General features: G+C 36.7%; 1 pseudogene across 1 annotated transcript; it reads left to right on the top strand.

Moving 5' to 3' along the window:
• Positions 1-473: 473 nt before the first annotated feature.
• On the top strand, positions 474-2115 carry LOC104594249 (fasciclin-like arabinogalactan protein 2 pseudogene; annotated as a pseudogene). The gene has a single exon (XR_016082449.1). The product of XR_016082449.1 is annotated as a fasciclin-like arabinogalactan protein 2 pseudogene (transcript).
• The last annotated feature ends 17796 nt before the right edge of the window (positions 2116-19911 follow it).

Raw genomic sequence — 19911 nt, 5'->3', positions numbered from 1 at the left:
TCGTGACATTCTCAATAATAAATTTTTTCCCTTACTAAATCGAAAATAAAACTCACCATTACACTAATTTTTTATTCCCCGTATACATGTTCCATGATAATCAGGACCAATCATTGAATGGATCCCACCCTAGATTTGGCGCGAATAAAAGAAAACCAAATTTGTGATGTGTTAAGCTTCCGCGGGTCCACGTCCATGCATTCAGTATTTCAGTGTCAGTGATGGAGTTGGGTTCGGATCTTTTGGTAAGTTGAGGCATTCCTCCCTCCCATGGCCCCACCACGAGGACAAATTCCCTCTAAGGCTGTCTTGCTATAAAACTTCTGTAATAAGAAGTATGGAACTTTATTTGGCAATTGGCATGCAGCTTTCACCGTGGGCCGTGTCGAACGCCACAATACCAACGAAGTGGCCTTACTCGTAATTCTCTCTAATTTGTTGGACATTTCTCCAATTACCTACTCCAGATCTCCACAACTTACTCGCTCATTACTACCAAGTCTTGTCTCTCCGTTCCACTCAACTTTTTAAGTCCAAGTCCTACACTCCCCCCATCATCCCCGCAGCCAGCTTTCTTCTTCTTCTTCTTCGCTCAAATAATGCAGCTCTTCCCGGCGGCCACCGGAACAATAGCTCTCTCTCTCCTCCTGCTTTTAGCCGGGGTCACCGATGCACACAATATCACGAGCATCCTAGCAAAGAACCCCGATTTCTCGATCTTCAACCAATTCCTAACTCTCACACACCTCGCCGTAGAGATCAACCAACGCGAGACCATCACGATCTGCACAGTCGACAATGGCGGCATGTCAGACCTCCTCTCCAAGCAGCTCTCCATCTACACCATCAAAAACGTCCTATCCCTTCACGTTCTCCTCGATTATTTTGGTGCACAGAAGTTGCATCAAATTACAAACGGTACGGCCTTGACTGCCACCATGTTCCAAGCCACTGGCTCCGCCCCGGGCTCTTCTGGTTTCGTCAACATTACCGATCTCAAAGGCGGTAAGGTCGGCTTTGGCGCCGAATCCAACCACGGCAACCTAGACGCCACCTTCGTCAAATCTGTAGAGGAGATCCCATACAATATCTCCGTCATCCAGATCAGCAAGATCATGGCATCCGCTGAAGCTGAAGCCCCCACTCCAGGCCCCAGCCAGTTAAACCTCACATCTCTAATGTCAAAGCAAGGTTGTAAGGTTTTCGCAGATACGCTAGTGGCTTCCGGAGCCGAGCAAACGTTTGACGACAACATTGTAGGAGGGTTAACGGTGTTCTGCCCCACTGACCAGGCGTTTAAAGACTTCATGCCCAAATACAAGAACCTAACGGCGGATGGGAAGAATTCGTTGCTGCTGTATCACGGAATTCCTGTTTACTATTCCATGCCAATGCTGAAGTCGAATAACGGAGTTGTGAACACGTTAGCGACGGACGGTGCCAATAATTATGATTTCACAATTCAGAACGACGGCGAGTTGGTGACATTGGAGACGAAGATCGTGACGGCCAAGATAACAGGGACGTTGCTGGACAAGCAGCCTGTGGCGATTTACACGATCGACAAAGTGTTGGTACCGAAGGAGTTAGTCAAGGCTTCGCCAACGCCAACGCCGGCTCCAGCACCGGCGCCTAAGGTTGCTAAGTCTTCCAAGGCACCGACGAAGCATGCACCACCACCGCCACAGGTACCAGAGTCCATGTCCCCGGAGCCAATGTCCCCGGATGGTGAACCGGCTGATCAAACGGTGGCTGACGACAACGGCGGTGTTAGATTTAACGGTGCGAGATGGACTGTAGCGGTTTTGAGTGTGTTGCTGCTGACTTTGTTGATCTAGGTTTTTTATTTCTTTCTTTCTTTTTTTTTCGATAACAGGTGTAGGGTTGATTTGAGTGTGTAATTTTTGTGCCTCTTAACTTTTTTTTTTTTTTCTTCCCCTTTAGAAATAAGCGACACCTGTACCATGGAGTCGTTTTTTACATTTACCATTGTTTGTATTTATGATTTAGTGTGTGGTGGATTTTTTTCTTCTTCCTCTTTCTTGAAAAAACAAAAAGCTTATACGAATGTGAATAATAAAATTATGTCATAAAAATCTTATAGGTTTGTTCTTTAATTCTATTTCTCTTGAGTTTGTGAAGGCGTGATGGACGGGAGTGGATGAATTAAACCGGATTAGCCTGCAGGGGCAGGGTTCCTACTCCTGAGGATTGTGTCGGCTTTCGAGTAACTTCTACTCTGAGACTCCGATTTCTTGGCCCAATTTCAACCTGAAGAGTATTAAATTATTTATTATAGTTTTTAATTTTAGACCTCTCCAGTACGGTGGTTGTGATTGTATCCGAAGAAACAATTAAAATAATATAAAAAAAAATGGCTCAATTGATCACTCCCTCCGTTCTTTGTCTGTGAACCAATCAATCAAGAATCCAAAGATCCCATCGGTTCATTGGTTTGCTTATTGTGGTGTTAACTATTACGTGGAGGTTGAACGTTTAATAGAAATTATGCTGAAGGCAGTTAGTTGTTTAAACATGTTGAAGACTTGTACACCTGACCGATTCATTTGTCCAAACTCGAAAAAAAAAAAAGATCATTTTGATTTATCCAAGTGTACAAAAGCCCGCATTTGGATATTAACATGAAGGGAAATTGTTTAAAAGTTTTTAGTATTTCTCTTAAATTCATCACAACTTTTTAAAATATCTAAAACTCACAATCTTGTTAAGTTTTTATTTTCTAAAATTCACTTTTTGTGCACCATTAATGTTTCTTAACAGAAGTGTCCATATCAATATCAATAACAATTTTTGTGACCAAATCACCCTTGAAAGGCGAGTTAGAGGAAAAGGGTCTTTTTCATTTTTTAATTTTCTTTTTTTACATTTTAGTGTTTTTTATAATTTCTAATGTTTTTTATAATTTCTGTTTTTTACATTTTTCTATTTTCTACAATCTATAAAATTTCCTGTATTTTTTGTTATTTATTTGCAAGTTCTGTGTTTTTCTATATTTTTTGTGTTTTTTCTACAATTTTTATTTTCTGATTTTGTTTTTCAATTTCTATAGTTTCTATAATTTGAAAATAATTTTTTATTTTGTGTGCAATTTCTATAATTTTTTTATATTTTTGAAATTTTTGTGTTTTTATGTATTTTATATTTGAAAATATTTTTTGAACTTTTTCCTTTTTTTCATATCTAAATATTAAAATATATGTTTATATTTTATATATGTATACATTTTATATTTTTCTATGAAGGTTAAAATGGTAATATATTAACAACCGTTAGTCTCTTTAACGTCAAGTTAGTGACATAGTGAGTTTTAGACATTTTGAAAAGTTGTAGTGAGTTTAAAAGAAATGTTGAAAACTCATGGTGAGTTTTTGACAATTTCCCTAACATGAACAACATTCGTTTTTAGGAAAAGGGTAAAATACAAAAACCTCCCCTGAACTTTCTGACAATCATAAAAATCTCTCTTGTAGTTTTACTTTAACAAAAACCTCTCTACAATTTGACAAAAACCTCTCTTCTATCACAAATCTAGACAGAAAACCGATAAATTTATGAAATTGCCCTTGATTTCGTTAGCGCGTCATTAAAATATTTCAAAATACCAAAATTGTCCCTACTTATCCAATAGGATCGTCTATATCTGTATGTGACACCATTATTGTTCATGAACTTCAACCCTTCTACAATATCAACAGTGATTCTTATAACAGTAACAGTGGAGCAAAAAGTTTTTCTTCAATAATAGATAGCTGTTATGAAGAAAAAAACTTTATAGAAATTCTGTAATTTTGTTTACAAAACAAAATAGAGACTTCGAGCTGCAGTTTATAGGAAAACCGAACTTACCTAACTATTGAAGAAGGAAAGAAGTGAAACAGAGGACAAACAAAGTTCCCACTAGTAATAAAACAAAAACTAGTTCCAATCCAGAATTGTTCATCATCAATAATTAAAAAACCCACAAGCATTATCATAATCAAATAAATAAACATAAACCCAGAGAGATTAAACAATCAAAGAAGAATCACATACTTCTATTACGAATTCAATTTTCTTGAGGAAAATGCTCAAAAGACAAAGAAAAAGAAAGAGAAAGAGAGGAAATTCATCTCTCTAGAACGCCTTTAAATCTACCAACAACTCAAATCAACCAATGGAAGAGAAAGTAGTAAAAGAAATTGGAAAGAATATTCTATCTTTTTCTCACCTCAAGAACCGCCATCCATCATACAAGCTTAACCTCAGTTAAACCACAGGAAACCATCGATTCCCAACACTGTGACAACTTCAATGCTTTTACTTTGAGAGAAAGAGAGAATTAAAACAAAAGATCCGAGCATATGAAAAGGGAGAAAGGAGGAAAAACATAATAATAAACTGCCAAACTCTCTTTTCTTCTTGTTTAGAAAGACTTATAGAGGATTATAATCATTGTTGGAAAGGTTTAGAATCCATCATATGGATGGCCAAACCATGCTAGATGGCTGGGCGAAAATTTCAAAATTTTTTCTAACCCTTATGGGAACCGATTTCTTGGTGAATTTGAAAATTGAATTTTCCAGATCAATCTTACACTGAATCATATTAGATTTCAAACCAAACAAAGAGGGAGATATATACCTTATACAAATTCTATAGATGCAAATCCCAAGGTGGAAGTTCACGCCTCTATTGAAGATGGTGTAATGTGTAGGTGAAACCGGTTCAACAACACTATTTTCAGTAAACTGTGATCCAACTTGCTTGAATCGAATGAAGTAAGTGAACATGATTTTCTTCTGAGTTTTTCTTGCAAAAACAAAGAAGAAAACATATCTAAGTCAGTTCTTGAAAGCCTAGGTCGTGATAGGGTTTCCTGGAAGACAAAATAGAAGAAGAGAAAACAAGAAAGAGTGGTGTTCTAGTTTGGTTCGCCTCTTCTTCTTATTTTATCTCCTTATGGAGCACTCTCTTAATCAAATTAAGAGATTATCAAAATCTAATTTGGATCTGGACTCTATTAAGAGATTAGCCTTATCCTCTTAAGAGGATGAGCGATCCATACCCATTTCCAAATCCAAATTCGACCCAGAGCAAGTTGTCATGTGACAACTTACTTAATCTTATTAATTATGGGCCTTAGGCCTGCTTACTTCTAAGGCTCACGACCCAGGATGTTGCATGGCCAACTTAGGCTTGATTTATATGGTGTGGGACCCCACAATGACCTCACATAAGTTCACATGGGTTCGGCCCAACCTCTGTGAAAAGGCTTAGTTGAATCACTGCTTAACGCAGTGAACCCTTAAGCACATCATTATGGACTCAATATGAGCTAAACATTTACACCTAATGATCATTGAATTTAACTATCCTATGAAGACCAAAGGATAATGGACTTAAGTAAGATAAAGCCCATCAGGTAATCAACCCTATAATGGTCTCTTACACTTAATCTCTTGGCTTATAATGATCACAACACTTTACGACAAGGTAGGACCTCTCCCCTGTTTGCAAGGTACAGTGTGACACTTTCTGCTCGGATGGATCCCGATAATTAAAACCTTTTACAAATATTTTTTAAAAAACATTAATATATATGCATCATAAATATATTTTGCAAAATCAGATTTCAAACACATTTTAAATTCACTGTTGATAGTTTAGGTTTCCATTAGAGAGTGTAAACCCTATCATTCACTTTGTCCAACAAAGGGGCTGATCATATCACTATGATCACCGACTCAGGTGAATTCTCAGACTACCCCCAATATACCCAAGTTTTGACCCTTGATGGATCTCACCGATTGGCATATCAAAGACAACTCAATCCAACACCTAGTGTAGTACCATAATTAAGTCCGAGGTTATGTGTAACTTTCTAATTTTGCCCATCAATCTCCATGGTCTAGGGCATAACTAGAAAATGGTTCGGGTTCAATGTTTCATCCAAACACACAATGCATGTGCTTTGGGTCAAACCCTAGCTGTTGAAACAAGCTACCCTAACTTCTTTGGTAGCACATTAGTGTCAACCTTAATAGGATAGACTGCCCAAGTCTATCCAACGGCTGAGAATATTCTAAACTAACACGAGTCTCATAAGTGTCCAGTTTAAGGGGTAAATACATAAAAATATAGCAATATTAATATGAAATAATAATATACTTTTATTTATTTACAATAAATATATTTGTACATTAATCTGATTGGAGCTACGGGCATACACTATCTAACAACTCCCACTTGCACTTAGATCCAATAGGGTATAAGCCTTAGTCCCATACTGTCTACGTGTTTCACAAACACTTTCTATGTCAACAGCTTAGGCAACAGGTCTACCACATTTTTCATTGATGCTACCTTCTGAACCTAGATGCCTCCTCTACTAACAATCTCCCGTAGAACCAATGTTGTGTCACACAACAATGGAATGGGTGATGTGGTACAACTCCAAATTCCTAGATGAATTTCTTCATCCATAGTACTTATTTGGCAGCCTCACTTTAGCAATGTTCTTGGCCTCGATCATGGACTAGTTTTCTAACTCACTACATAGGATCCCAAATGTATTCAGATGTAGACTTTCTATCATCTAAATCAGACTAGAAGTCGGTATCTATATACCCGACCATCTGTAGTGAACTTCCATTGAAAATAAGACAATAGTCTTTGGTCCTCCATAGGTACTTTAGTATGTTTTTCATAATAGTCCAATGCTCTTGTCCTGTGTTAGATTGGTATCTACTTACAACACTAACGACCTAAGCAATGTCTGGTCGTGTGCACAACATAGCATACATGATGCTCCTTACGGCTAAGGCATAGGGAACCTCTCTCATGTCCTCTATCTCCTCAAGAGTCTCAGGTAACATTCCTTTGGAGCCTAAAAGGAACGAATCCCTTCTTAGAGTTCTACATGTTGTATCTTCTGACAATCTTGTCAATGTAAGTAGATTAGGACAATCCAATTATCCTTTTCGATCTATCTCTATAGAGTCAAAGTCCTAAGATATAAGAGGCCTCTCCAAGATCTTTCATGAAAAATTGCTATGAAAGTCGTACCTTCACCGTAGTCAATATTCCTACATCTTTCATAGAGGGTTCATTCGAAATTTAATCAAAATCAAATTATTTGACTATTGAGTCAAATCGGGTGTTCCAACTTCTGGAAATTTGCTTCAACCCATAAATGGAAATATTCAGCTTACACACCATGTGTTCCTGACCCTTAGCAACAAAGCCTTATGGCTGCTGCATATAGATATCTTTAGTAAGATCTCCATTTAAGAATACAATTTTGACATCCATATGCCAAATATCATAATCGTAGTGTGCAACTATAGCTAATAGTATCCTTATGGATTTAAGCATGGCCATAAGTGAAAATGTCTCTTCATAATCGATTTCTTCTTTCTGAGTGTACCCTTTCACTACAAGCCGAGCTTTATAGGTCTTATTTTTTTTCATCAAGGCTCTTCTTCCTCTTGTAAATCCATTTGCAACCGATTACATCACCCCAGGGGGCGGTTTATGAGAGTATAGACTCCGTTGGTTTTCATTGAGTCCATCTCGACTTTCATGGCATCTACCCACTTTAGGGAGTCTATGTCCAACATAGCTTCCATATAAGTCATGGGATCTTCTTCACTGTCCTCAGCTTCCATTAAGTAGCTTTCTTGATCATAGACGTAATGTACTGGAGGTCTGGATACCCAAGTAGATATTCTAAACTAGATATTATTATTTGGAATCTGTGGATTATCTTCCACTAATCTTAAACTCTCTTCATCAAGAGCAACTTCTTGACGATGATTGTTCAGGACGTAGTCCTCCTCCAAGAATTAGGCATTTCAACCAATAAACAATTTTTGTTCTCGTGGGTGATAGAACAAATACCCTACGGAGTCCTTGGGATAGCCTACAAATAGGTAACAACTAGTTTTAGATCTCAATTTGTCCGTACTTGTCTTTTTGACGTGTATTGAACAACCCTATATTTTCAAGTGTCTCATACTTGGTTTGAAAGGAGTCTTAGGAACCAATTTCGTTGGAAGCCAGTTCAACACGCAAATTGCAATCTCCAATGCATGCCTCCAAAAGGATATCGGTAACTCTGACTGGACGAGGAGTGATCGGATCATATCTAATAGAGTTTAATTTCTTTTCTCTAACATTGTTTAATTATGGTGTAGTAGGAGGAGACAAATGTAATATAATCCCATTGTCCTTTAAGTAGTCATTGAATTCGTCGGAGAGATATTTACCTCATCGATCCGATTGAAGGGTTTTGATCTGTCTCTCGAATTGCTTCTTGACTTCTTGTCTAAACTCCTTGAACTTTTTAAAAGATTCAGACTTATGCCTCATTATGTACACGTAACTAAGAATAATCATTGGTGAAAGTTATAAAATAACAATGTTGGGTCCGTATCTTAACATTCATGAGACCACATACATTAGTATGTATGAGGTTAAGTGTGCCCATACTTCTTTTAGGATTACTTGTAAATGGCTTTTTTGCTATCTTGCCTTGCAAGTAAGACTCACAAGTTGTTAGATCTTCCACAATGAGAAAATCTAGAGGACTATCATTCATCAATCTTGTGATACATTTTATATTAATATGGTCAAGTCGATAATGCCACAGACACGTAGGATTCATTGTATCACATGTTTTTTTCTTAGGATGTGTTTCGATATGGTTTCTGTCAAATTTGTTTCTAAAGAATGATGGAGAACATAAAAACCATTCTCAAGTTTTCCGTGAATAAGGAATTTGTTATTCAATTTAATTGTAATCTTATTATTGAATAAAACAAAATAACCATTCTTACATAACTTAGAAACTGAAATCAAATTTCTTCTAAGTAAAGACATATAAAGACGATTTTTTAATGTCAAATTTTCTTCTTTAAAAATTAAATCTACTATTCCGATAACAACAACTACAACACTTGCAGTCATCCCCAAGTAAAACATAACCTCATTATCAATCAGCCTTCTGCTTTTAATGTATTACATGCATAAGTGGAAGCCCTAGAGTCAATACATCATGATGCAAAAGTGACTAACATATTGGTCTCTATGACAAGAAATTCGAAATTACTTTCTTTGTTCTTGCGAGATTCTAGATATTGAGGACAATTCCTCTTCTAATACTAGTCTACTTGCAAAAGTGGCATTCATCAAATGACTTGTTTCTCTTCTGCTTTTTCGGTTTGTCTCCATTTTTCTGAGGCTTCTTCTTAACCTTCATTTTCTTCCTACCAGATTTGCCACCTTCAATAAGCATGACTATCGACTTATCCTTCTTAATCAGTTCTTTATTTCTTTGCAACATATTGTTAAGCTCCTGCAAGATAACTTTTAGCTTATTCATGTTGTAGTTCATGACAAGTTGATTGAAGGACGATGGTAGAGAGTTCAGGATGACATTAGTCTTGGTGTCATTGTCAAGTTGGGAGCCAAGAACCTCCAATTCATTCATATAACATATCGTCCGCACGACATGATCATGAACTGGTTGGCTCTCGGTTATCCTCGTGGTCATCAACTTGAGGACCTTTTGTCTTGTAGAATAATTCATGTCCCTAGAAATATGGGATCACATATCCACCCATCCAATGAGCTTTCCCTGTAGCCTTCATCAGACAAGGTTTATTGCCATTTTAGGTTAAACCTTTCTAACTGGTAAGTGCAGGCCCATCATATTAGGAGCCCCAAGGTTCTGTGGAAGAGTTCCATTTTAGGATAGGCCTTTTTCCATTAGTTTATGATGCCCATATCATCTCATGAGGCAATCCCATTGACTGTCTCAATGAAATGGATAGCCCAATTTTGTGGGGTATCTCCACCCACCAATTCAGCCCATTTTCATTATAATGATGAAAGGCCTTTAAAGATACCATCTTATTACATTCCCTATTTCATTGTACTTATATTAATCATGAGGGAGCGTGTATATTAGTCCCATTAGGTCATACCATAGTGGCTCCTACTGACTTTCATAGTCATAGTCAAATGGGCCCTTAATGAGTTAGGGTTCTCATGAGGTTCCTCTTGGGGAAGAAACTAATGAGGGGGGCCCATTTGAAAAAGAGATCATGCAATGATCCATGGGCATCATGGCAATAATGTACATTTAGCCATGATAATCATGGAGAGCCACATGGGTCAATATACGGGCCAAGCACTTATGGCCCATGAACAAATCACATCCATTCAACACATCTCATAAACATACATAATTGATTCATATCAATTTAAAACTTGTGAAACCCATATCCATTTAGATTAGCACATGATTAGTTTGTCAACGGACCAAACTATCTAATAACTTTATCTTGATATATAGGCTAAACTGCAAAAAGCAGTTCGACCCATATAGTAGTCCATGTTGAAATGGGCTAGTCTTGTTTTGATCTAACATAAAATGTTTTTTCAAGTATGGGCCGAATTGGTCCATGGAATGGGCCAACAAAACCCTAGCCTAAGTCGATTTTGGATCACTTAAATAGTGATCCTAGGGGTTGTGATCAGACCCCAAAGAACCATATGTTTGGCCCAACAATATTAGACCAAAACTAGGTCAGATCGGCCTAGGGTTTGGTGTCCAAAACATACATCAATTCACATAGGTAATGATATGAAATTCTTAGTTATGATTCACAATAATATTAGTAATTAAATAGCAGATAATCAGAAATAAATGGCTAGGGTTGATAGTGTGATGGTTTTTCAAGTATAGGCCATAGGCCCATTTACTACTAAGGATCACGACCCAAGATGTTGCATGAACAACTTAGGCATGATTTGTATGGCATGGGACCCAACAATGACCTCACATAAGTCTACATGGGTTTAGCCCAGCCTTTGTGAAAAGGCTTGGTTGAATTCATTGCTAAACACAGTGAACCCTTGAGCACATCATTATGGGCTCAATATGAGTCCAACATTTACACCTAAATGATCATTGAATTCAGCCATCCTATTAAGACCCAAGGATAATAGACTTAAGTAAGATAAAGCCCATCAGGTAATCAGTCTTGTAATGGTCTCTTACACTTAATCTCTTGACCCATAATGATTGCAATACTGCCCAACAGGGAATGACTTCTTCCCTGGTTTCAAGGTACAATTTGACACTTTTTGCTTGGATAGATCCCAGGAATTAAAACCTTTTTCAAACATTTTTCATAAAACATTAATATATATGTATCATAAATATATTTTGCAAAATCATATTTCAAACATAGTTGAAATTCATTGCCGATAGTTTAGGTTTCTATCAGAGAGAGTGTAAACCCTATCATTCACTTTGCCCGACAAAGGGGTCAATCCTATTACTATGATCACCCACTCAGGAGAATTCTCAAACTACCCCAATATACCCAAGTTTTGACCCTTGATGGATTTCACTGATTGGCATATCAAAGATAGCCCAATCCAACACCTAGTGCAATACCATAATCAAGTCCAAGGTTATATGTAACTTTCCAATTTTGCCAATCAATCTCCATAGTCCAGGACATAATTGGAAAATGGTCCGAGTTTAGTGTTTCATCCAAACACACACTACATGTCCTATGGGTCTAACACTAACAGTTGAGACAAGCTGCCCCAACTTCTTTGGCAACACATCAATGTTAGCCTTGGTAGGATAAACTCTCCAAGTCTATCCAACGGTTGAGAACATTCTAAACTAACACGAGTCTCATAAGTGTCTAGTTTAAGGGGTAAATACTCAGAAACCTACCAATCTTAACACGAAATAGTAATGTACTTTTATTTATTTATAATAAATGTATCTGTATATTAATCTTGTTGGAATTAAGGGCACACACTGTCTAACAATCATATACACACGAAATAGGTTGAGGAAACTAATTGAAAGTAAGTGCTTTGTCCACGTAAGAGCACTGAAATCAATTCATAAGCCACGTTTTTGTAACTCTTTAGCTCCTCTCTCTGTTTCCCACTTATTTTCTTCAAAGAAAATTTAACGAAAAAAGCAAAAAAAGGCGAGGAAAAAAAGAAAGGAAGATACTTGAAATGTTGGTATGATGAGACCCTCTTACTTCTCATTTTCTGGTAAAAACCCCAAGAAACTTCAAACAATTGGATTCAACGAACAAGGAAGGCCATGTTCATTGGTTCGGGGTAGATTAGACTACAGTGACAGGTTAGGTTTTCTTCTTTCCCCATCTTTTGTTTCTTCCTCTTCTCTCTGTTTTCCCTTTATTTCTTTTGACTGTTGCTGCAACTCTCAACAGTGGTGGTCTGCTTTCTCCTCACTATTCTCTTTTCTCTCTCTCATTTTCCCATTCTCTCTCTTTCTTCCCTCTGTTTTACTCTCTTTCTCTCTTTGCATCCCCCCAACAATGTATCGCGTCTCCTTCCCGCTTGCAGCAACAGTTAAGGCGGCGGCCGAGCCTTTCCCCTAATAACCCCCATTCTCATCACCTCTTAGCAACTTCCTCGTACTCACCTCTCCTCTTCACCTCTCATAACCCCCAATTAATCACAGATCTTCTATTATTTGATTTCATTGTTGGGAACCTCTCAATTACAAATCTCCAACCATCACAATTATCCAAGAGCAAACGGTTAACACGCTCGGGTTATCCCTACAACATCAATCGAATTCCACAAACCTGGAAATATTTGCAATTCCAGTATTTTGAAATATTGTAATAACATTTGACAATTAATCAAGGGCAATTTTGTAACTTTAACAATATCCATTTGGATTAGTAACAGAAGGGAGGTTTTTTCAAATTCTATGAAAATTCAAGGAAGTTTTTTTTAAAGTAAAACTACAGGGAAGGTTTTTATGATTGTCAAAAACTTGAGGGGTGGTTTTTGTATTTTACCCTTACGAAAATGAAAATTGTTCAATTTCCCTAACAACTTTTCAAACATATACTTTTACAATGTTTCAAAAATAGTTGCCCGATTTATATGCTCATCATTATTTTTTTTGTGAATTACTAAAATCTCCCTAAAGTTTCTAGCTGTTGCTGAAACCTCTACTTTTTTTTTTTATAAAACCTCTACTGAAGTTTGGTAACTACAATCACCACCCCTAAACTTTTTGGTATAGTTGCAATTAGACCCTATTTGTTAGAATTTTTTATAAAGAGGTATAAAAATGTCCAAAAATTTTGGATAGTATTCATGAAAAATGGTCGTATTGGCCTTTTGTGATGATAATAAACCTTTCTAAAGCATATGATTGTATGGAATTGCCTTTCTTATTACAAGTGTTTCAAATGAGAGGATTCTCATCTACTTTCTGCTAGTTGATATATGTTGGAGGGAGATTCAAATTTACAAGAATCTCTCTCCTCCCTCTCTTGTTTTGTCCTTTCCTCCCTTGAATGACTCCTTGTCCCACATTGATTGGGAAAGGAGTGGGAGTGGAGTTCAAATTCAAATTTAATTTTCAAATAAATTGTTTCTTATTCGTGTCTCTTCGAACAAATGCACTATTCTGAAGAGGTTCCTGTCTGAAAGGACACATCTGTGTCCATTCGGGTCTAAGAGCACTCTATAGGAAGAGTGCTCGCCGATCCAGTCTATACACACACACACCCCATTTTGTGTCAGTCTTTTCTCTGAAAAATCTGAGCATCAATCTTTAGTGGCTCGCGGAGATCTGGTAAGCGAGTGCACGCCTACCAGTGGCCTGTGGACTGTTTTATCATGGCAACTGGTTTGCAATCACCCAGGTGCACCGTAGGGGCAAATACAGTTTTAAGGAGAGTGACCAAGTGGCACGACTCAGCCCTTCATCTTCTTGCTATTCCCAATTTCGAGTTCCTGCAACAAGTTCACACCACTGCAACTTCGGTTTGGAAAGCGATTACCGATAAGTTCCATTCGGCCTCTCTATTTACTACTTTTACAACAATATATAATTGCATAGCTACTGATTTCTACTCTATCCTTATTAATGGAGAGCCCTCGAAACCTTTTAAACCCCAAAGAAGGCTATGACAACGATGCCCAATGTCTCCTTATCTCTTTATTTTGGGGGCAGATGTTTTGTCAAGAATGTTGTTGGAGGGCCTCCGGAGACATCAACTCAAGGGTATTTGACTTGGTTCTGGAGGACTAACACTGAACCATATCATGTAATTTACGAAAAAAAAGAAGGGAGAATGACGGTTCAGTCCAGGGTCAGAATTTCTAGGCCCAAATTAAGTATAATTGGGGTAGGTGCAAGCTCGGAATTAATGCCAATTCACAGACAGGCATTGATGTATAGAGTGAAGGATTTTGACATTTTGAATGTTTATAACTCTGCAGTGGAATTCAAAAATCTGTATTGGACCCTGTCCGTACTTTTCCGAAAAAAAAAAACATACCATGTACTTCGATGATATTCTTTGTGGACAAAGCTCTAGACGAGAAGTTAACAAGCTTAAAATTATTCTGCTTCAGTTTTGTTCCTAGTCAGGCCAACAAGTTTTGAGAAATCTTCTATCTTTTTAACAGAAATTTCACCGTAGAGGACGTGTATGTATCACAAATTTCTTGGGTGTGACGTTAATGAAAGGAGATGAAGCGTATCTAGGTTTCCCTTTTCGTGAAATCAGAACAAGTAGAGAGGATGGTGAACTGTTCTTACATAAAGTTTGAAGTAGGTTGGACAATTAGAAAGTTATTTGCTCGTTCAACCCTTACCAACCTACACAATGTCTACTAAGTTTTTTGCTCCTTCACAATGTGATCAGATAACTCGATTAACCCAGAAATTTTGGTGGGGTTTCTCAAATGATCAACACCGGTTTTCTTAATAACTGGAGCTCTTGTTGTACCCCAAAGTCTTGGGGTAGACTGGGTTTTAAAGATTTTCACAAATTAAATGTGGCTTTATTGCTGAAATTATGTTGGAGATTTATAATAGAAGCTAGGAAATAATCTTTGGATTCAAGTTCTTTCTTCTAAATACTTGGGTACCCCATTCATAGCTTCTAGACAGTTCCTTCAAGAAGTTCATCGACAAAAACTTGGCACGGCATGTTACACTATTGTGACTTGATGAAAAAAGGATGTAGGTGGATCGTTAGTACCGGCTAGTCAATTGATTGCTTGAACGACCCTTGGCTTCCTAATGGCCGGTGCAGCACCTGAACTGTTAACCTCAGCTCCTCAACATGATGCATGTGCCCATTCTTCGTGTGGCTAATTTCATTGATCCAAATTCGCATAGATGGATGACAACCTGCCTTGTTGAGTTTTTTGATGCTCCTTCACAGTCGATCATCTCTTCTAGCTTATTCCCGTAATGTTGATGAAATTCTCGTCTGGATAGGAACCCAGAATGGAAATCTATCTTTGATAGCCGCTTATAACTTCCTTTCCTCTCAACTCTCAAGAAGCACAGCCTTCATTATCAAGCTTAGCTTTTGGTGAAATGACCTGCAAAATGTTTTGGAAAATTAAGCATCTTCTGCCTCGAATTCATATGTTTTTATGGAGATGCTTAGTAGGAGCCATACCTATTGTAACCTCCTTGGCTCGACGCTCTCAACATATGAGTCCTATTTGTCACCTGTGTGAATTAGAAGAGAAAACCCTCTCTCGTCTGTTCTTCTCTTGCCCTACTATTAAGAGGGTTTGGTTTGCCTCTAGTTTATCTTTGCGGGTTGATTCTAACCCCCATTGAACGGTACAAGACTGATTGAATAGTTGGTATCAGTTGGATAATCCCTCCAAAACAACAGATTTGTCTATTTTTTCCCAAGCAGCAATCTACACGTGGCACATTTGGAAAGCTCGTTGTAAAAAGGTTATGGAAGACAGTCGTTTAATCCTCAGTGGTTATGGCCTCTCAATCACAAATACACATCATCTTGACTCTTCTCTATTATACTTCTTCTATTACCTCATTTAGTGCCATGCTAATTCACTCAAGACTTTGGAAAGCCCCCCTTCCTCTTTCCTCAAACTTAATTTTGACTGTGCTTCTAATCAGTTGGTAGGTTGAGCGGGATTCATTTCAAGGGACTCAAATGGAAATTTCAATTTTACTAGATCAGTTAAATTGTCGTTGGGAGATCCACTTCAGCTAGAAGCATAGGCGGCCCTGTTACGGTTAATGTGCTAATGAAAAGTTAAAATGTTTTATGTTTATCTTGCCATCTTCTATAACATGTAAAAAGTAATTTTAGTTGGATCTTTTTTTCACTTTTTGTTAACCTAGGCTAGTTGTAAGAAGAAGTTTTTATTTGGCTTGCTTAAGAAGCCATCTTCTTGTATTACTCTTTGCAAGAAAACCAAAATACGTAAGAAGAAGATTTCCTCTCTGCCTTATTTCAATCTGCTGCATGTAGATCCTCTGTTCTAGAATATTTTCTCCACTTTGCATGCACCCACAGTTAACTGAAACTACAGCCAACACTTAACAAATGGTATCAGAGCTACAAGGTTTGTTGGAACAAGTTTGGGTGCAAGAAAAGTTGAAGAAAAAATTAATTGTGGAGAACAAATTAATCAAGGCCATCACTTATGTTGTTATTTCAGCACAGTCCAAGTTCCTATTTTTGATGGAGAAGCCTATGATTGCTAGTATGTTAAAATAAAAACCTTGTTTTGGTCTTTGGATTTATGGAATATTATTGTTCTTGGATATGACAAACTAGAAAATATAGCAAATCTTACAACAACTCAACAAAAAGAACTGAAGGTCAAGAAAAGAATGCAGAAGCACTTTAAATAATTCAAAGATGAGTGATTTAGTAAATCTATTTTTCCAAAGATAATGAGCACTGAAAAGGCAAAGGAAGCCTGTGATACACTTTAACAAGTGTTTCAATGAGACTAAAAGGTAAGGGCCATTAAACTCCAATCTTTTAGAAGAGATTTTGAAAATACGAGAATGAAGGAAAATGAAAATTTAAATAACTATTTTAGTAGATTTATGGAGTTGATAAATCAAATGAAAGCACATGGTGAAAAAATGTGATGATAGGAGGATTATTGAGAAGATTTTAATTAGTTTACTTGAGAAATTTGATCCTATTATAGTTGTCATTAAAGAAATGAAGGATCTCACTAAATTAAATGTTCAAGGGCTATTGGCATCACTAACATCATATGAGCAAAGATTGGCATGATACTCCAAAAAATGAATAGAGAGTGCATTCGAATCTAAGCTCAATGTTAGTTCCAAAAGTCATGATGGGACATTCACAACTCATTAACATGAAAAAGGAGATTCCTATAGAGGAGGTAGATTTATAAGAGGAAGAGAAAGAAGTAGAAACCTAAGAGGAAGAGGCAAAGGTAATTTTGATAGAAAGCCTAGTGATAAAGGGTCATTACAACGGTATTCTACTTGCAAAAAAAAAAAAAAAACAGCCATGTTGACAAGGATTGTTGGTTTAAAGGAAAGCCATAGTATCATTTTTGTAAAAAGTTTGGGCATCTACAAAAAGATTGTAGACTGAAAAACAATTAGCAAGCAAATTTTATAGAAGAAAAAGAAGATGAAGGAATTTATTTATGCATGTCAAAGCGCCACGGAGGAAAATAATGATGTGTGGTTTTTGGATAACAAGTGTAGTAATCATATGAAGGGGCACCCAAATATTTTCCTTGACATAGACACATCATTTAGCTTAAAAGTAAAATTGGGAAATGGGAGAAATTGCTAAAATAAAGGAAAAATGCACAATTGGTGTTACAACAATGAAAGGAAGAAAGTTTATACATGATGTGTTATTTGTACCTAAGTTGAATGAGAATCTTCTTTGTGTTGAACAATCTTTGGAGCATGGTTATTCATTCCATTTTGAAAATCTTGGTTGTACTATTTATGAATATGAGAAACATGTAGGGAAAATGTGAAAATGAAGACAAATAGAAGCTTTCTACTAATGTTTAATTATGCAAGAAATGTTGTTATGAATGCCAAGGAAGTTGATGAATTATCGCTATGCATAGAAGATTTGGCCACCTAAATTTCAAGGGGCTGAAGTTGCTATCACAAAAGGAGATGATTCAAGGGCTTCCACACATTAAAGAAAAGCATGAAATTTGTGAAGATTGTGCACTTAAAAAGCACCATTGACAACCATTTCCAAACAAAATTGCATAGAGCCAACGAAATTCTGAAATTAGTTCATACCGATGTGTGTGGACCCATGAGAAACTCCCTTTCATTCTCAAAATAGGTATTTCATTCTTTTTATCAATGATTATACTCGAATGACTTGATTTGATTTTATGAGGGGAAAATCTGATGTGTTTACTATATTCAAAAAATTTAAATGTCTTTGTGAGAAACAAAGTGGTTGTTACATTAAAAAATTGAGAAGTGATCATGGTAACGAGTACACTTCAAATGAATTTGATAATTTTTGTGAAGATGAAGGCATAGAAAGGCAACTTACGGTCTATTATATTCCTCAACAAAATGGAGTATCGGAGAAAAGGAATCAAACTGTGATGGAGATGGCTAAATCCATGTTGTATAAGAAGAAACTTCCCAAAAGTTTTTAGAATGAAGCTGTTAACACAGTTGTGTGTTTGATGAATCGATGCCCCATTATTTCTATTAAAGGAATGACTCCATTGGAAGTTTTGAGTGGAAGGAAAGCATCGATTAGACATTTGAACGTGTTTTCTATGTATGCTATGCCCAAATTCCAAAAAAGAAGAGATCAAAGCTTGATGAAACAAATGGGAAGTGTATTTTTGTTGACTATAACCTTATGTCGAAGGGTTATACGTTATACAGTTTGAAAACAAACTAGATGATTATTAGTAAAGATGTGTTGTTTGATGAGAAAGTTGTTTGGAATTGGGAGCAAGAAAAATTGAAGAACACGTTCCGTGTCTAATTTTGAAGAGAATACAACTCAAAATGATGAAGGAACTTCTCAATCATCTCTAAGTTCAATCTCATCTTCATCTAGCTCAACTCCAAGAAAAATTGGGAGATTGAATGATGTTTACGCAATGTGCAATTTTTGTGTTATGGAATCAGAAAACTTTGAAGAAGCTATCAAGGAAGAAGCTTGGAAAAAAGCAATGGAAGATGATGTTGCCATCATAGAAAAGAGTAAAACTTGGGAATTAGTTGATAGATCAAATGACAAAGAAGTGATTAGTGTTAAATGGATCTACAAAGTGATGGATAATTCTGATGGTTCTATGCAAAGAAACTAAGTAAGACTAGTTGCTAAGGGCTATGTACAACATGCCGATGTTGATTATTTTGAAAATTTTGTTCCCGTAGCATGATTATATACTGTTAAAACTCTCATTGCGCTTGATGCTCACAAAGGTTTGTTGTTTTGGAAACTTGATGTCAAACCAACTTTCTTGAATGGAAAATTAAAAGATGTGTATGCAGAACAACCATAAGGCGTTGTTATTCAAGGCAAAGAAGACAAGGTATACAAGTTGAAGAAGGCTATGGGTTAAAACAAGCACCAAGAGCGTGATATAGTTAAGTCGATGCCTACTTTGTTGAGAAAGGGTTCATCAAAATTAAGAATAAGCCTATTTTGTATGTAAAGAAACAAGGTATGGATGATATTCTCATTGTTGCTATTTCTGTTGATGACTTAATTTTTATTGGAAATAATATGAAAATGATTGAAGATTTCAAAAATGAAATGGTGAGAACATATGAAATGAGTAATATGGAACTGTTACATCACTTTCTTGAAATTTATCAAGGTAATGATGATGTATTCATTTGTCAAAGTATACTGAAAAAGTTCTTAAAAAATTCAAAATGTTTGGATGCGTACTTGTAGCTACTCCACTAGTTGTCAATGAGAAATTAATAAAGGAAGATGGTGGTAAAAAGGTGGAAGAAACCTTGTATAGAAGCTTGGTTGGAAACTTGTTCTATCTCACTACTACAAGGCCAGACATTATGTTTGCTGC

This window comes from Nelumbo nucifera, chromosome 1 (assembly GCF_055504915.1).
Source record: "Nelumbo nucifera cultivar China Antique chromosome 1, China Antique-T2T, whole genome shotgun sequence".
NCBI lineage: Eukaryota > Viridiplantae > Streptophyta > Magnoliopsida > Proteales > Nelumbonaceae > Nelumbo > Nelumbo nucifera.
The sequence above is the reverse complement of the archived record's forward strand: the minus strand, read 5'-3'. Positions and strand labels throughout refer to the sequence as shown.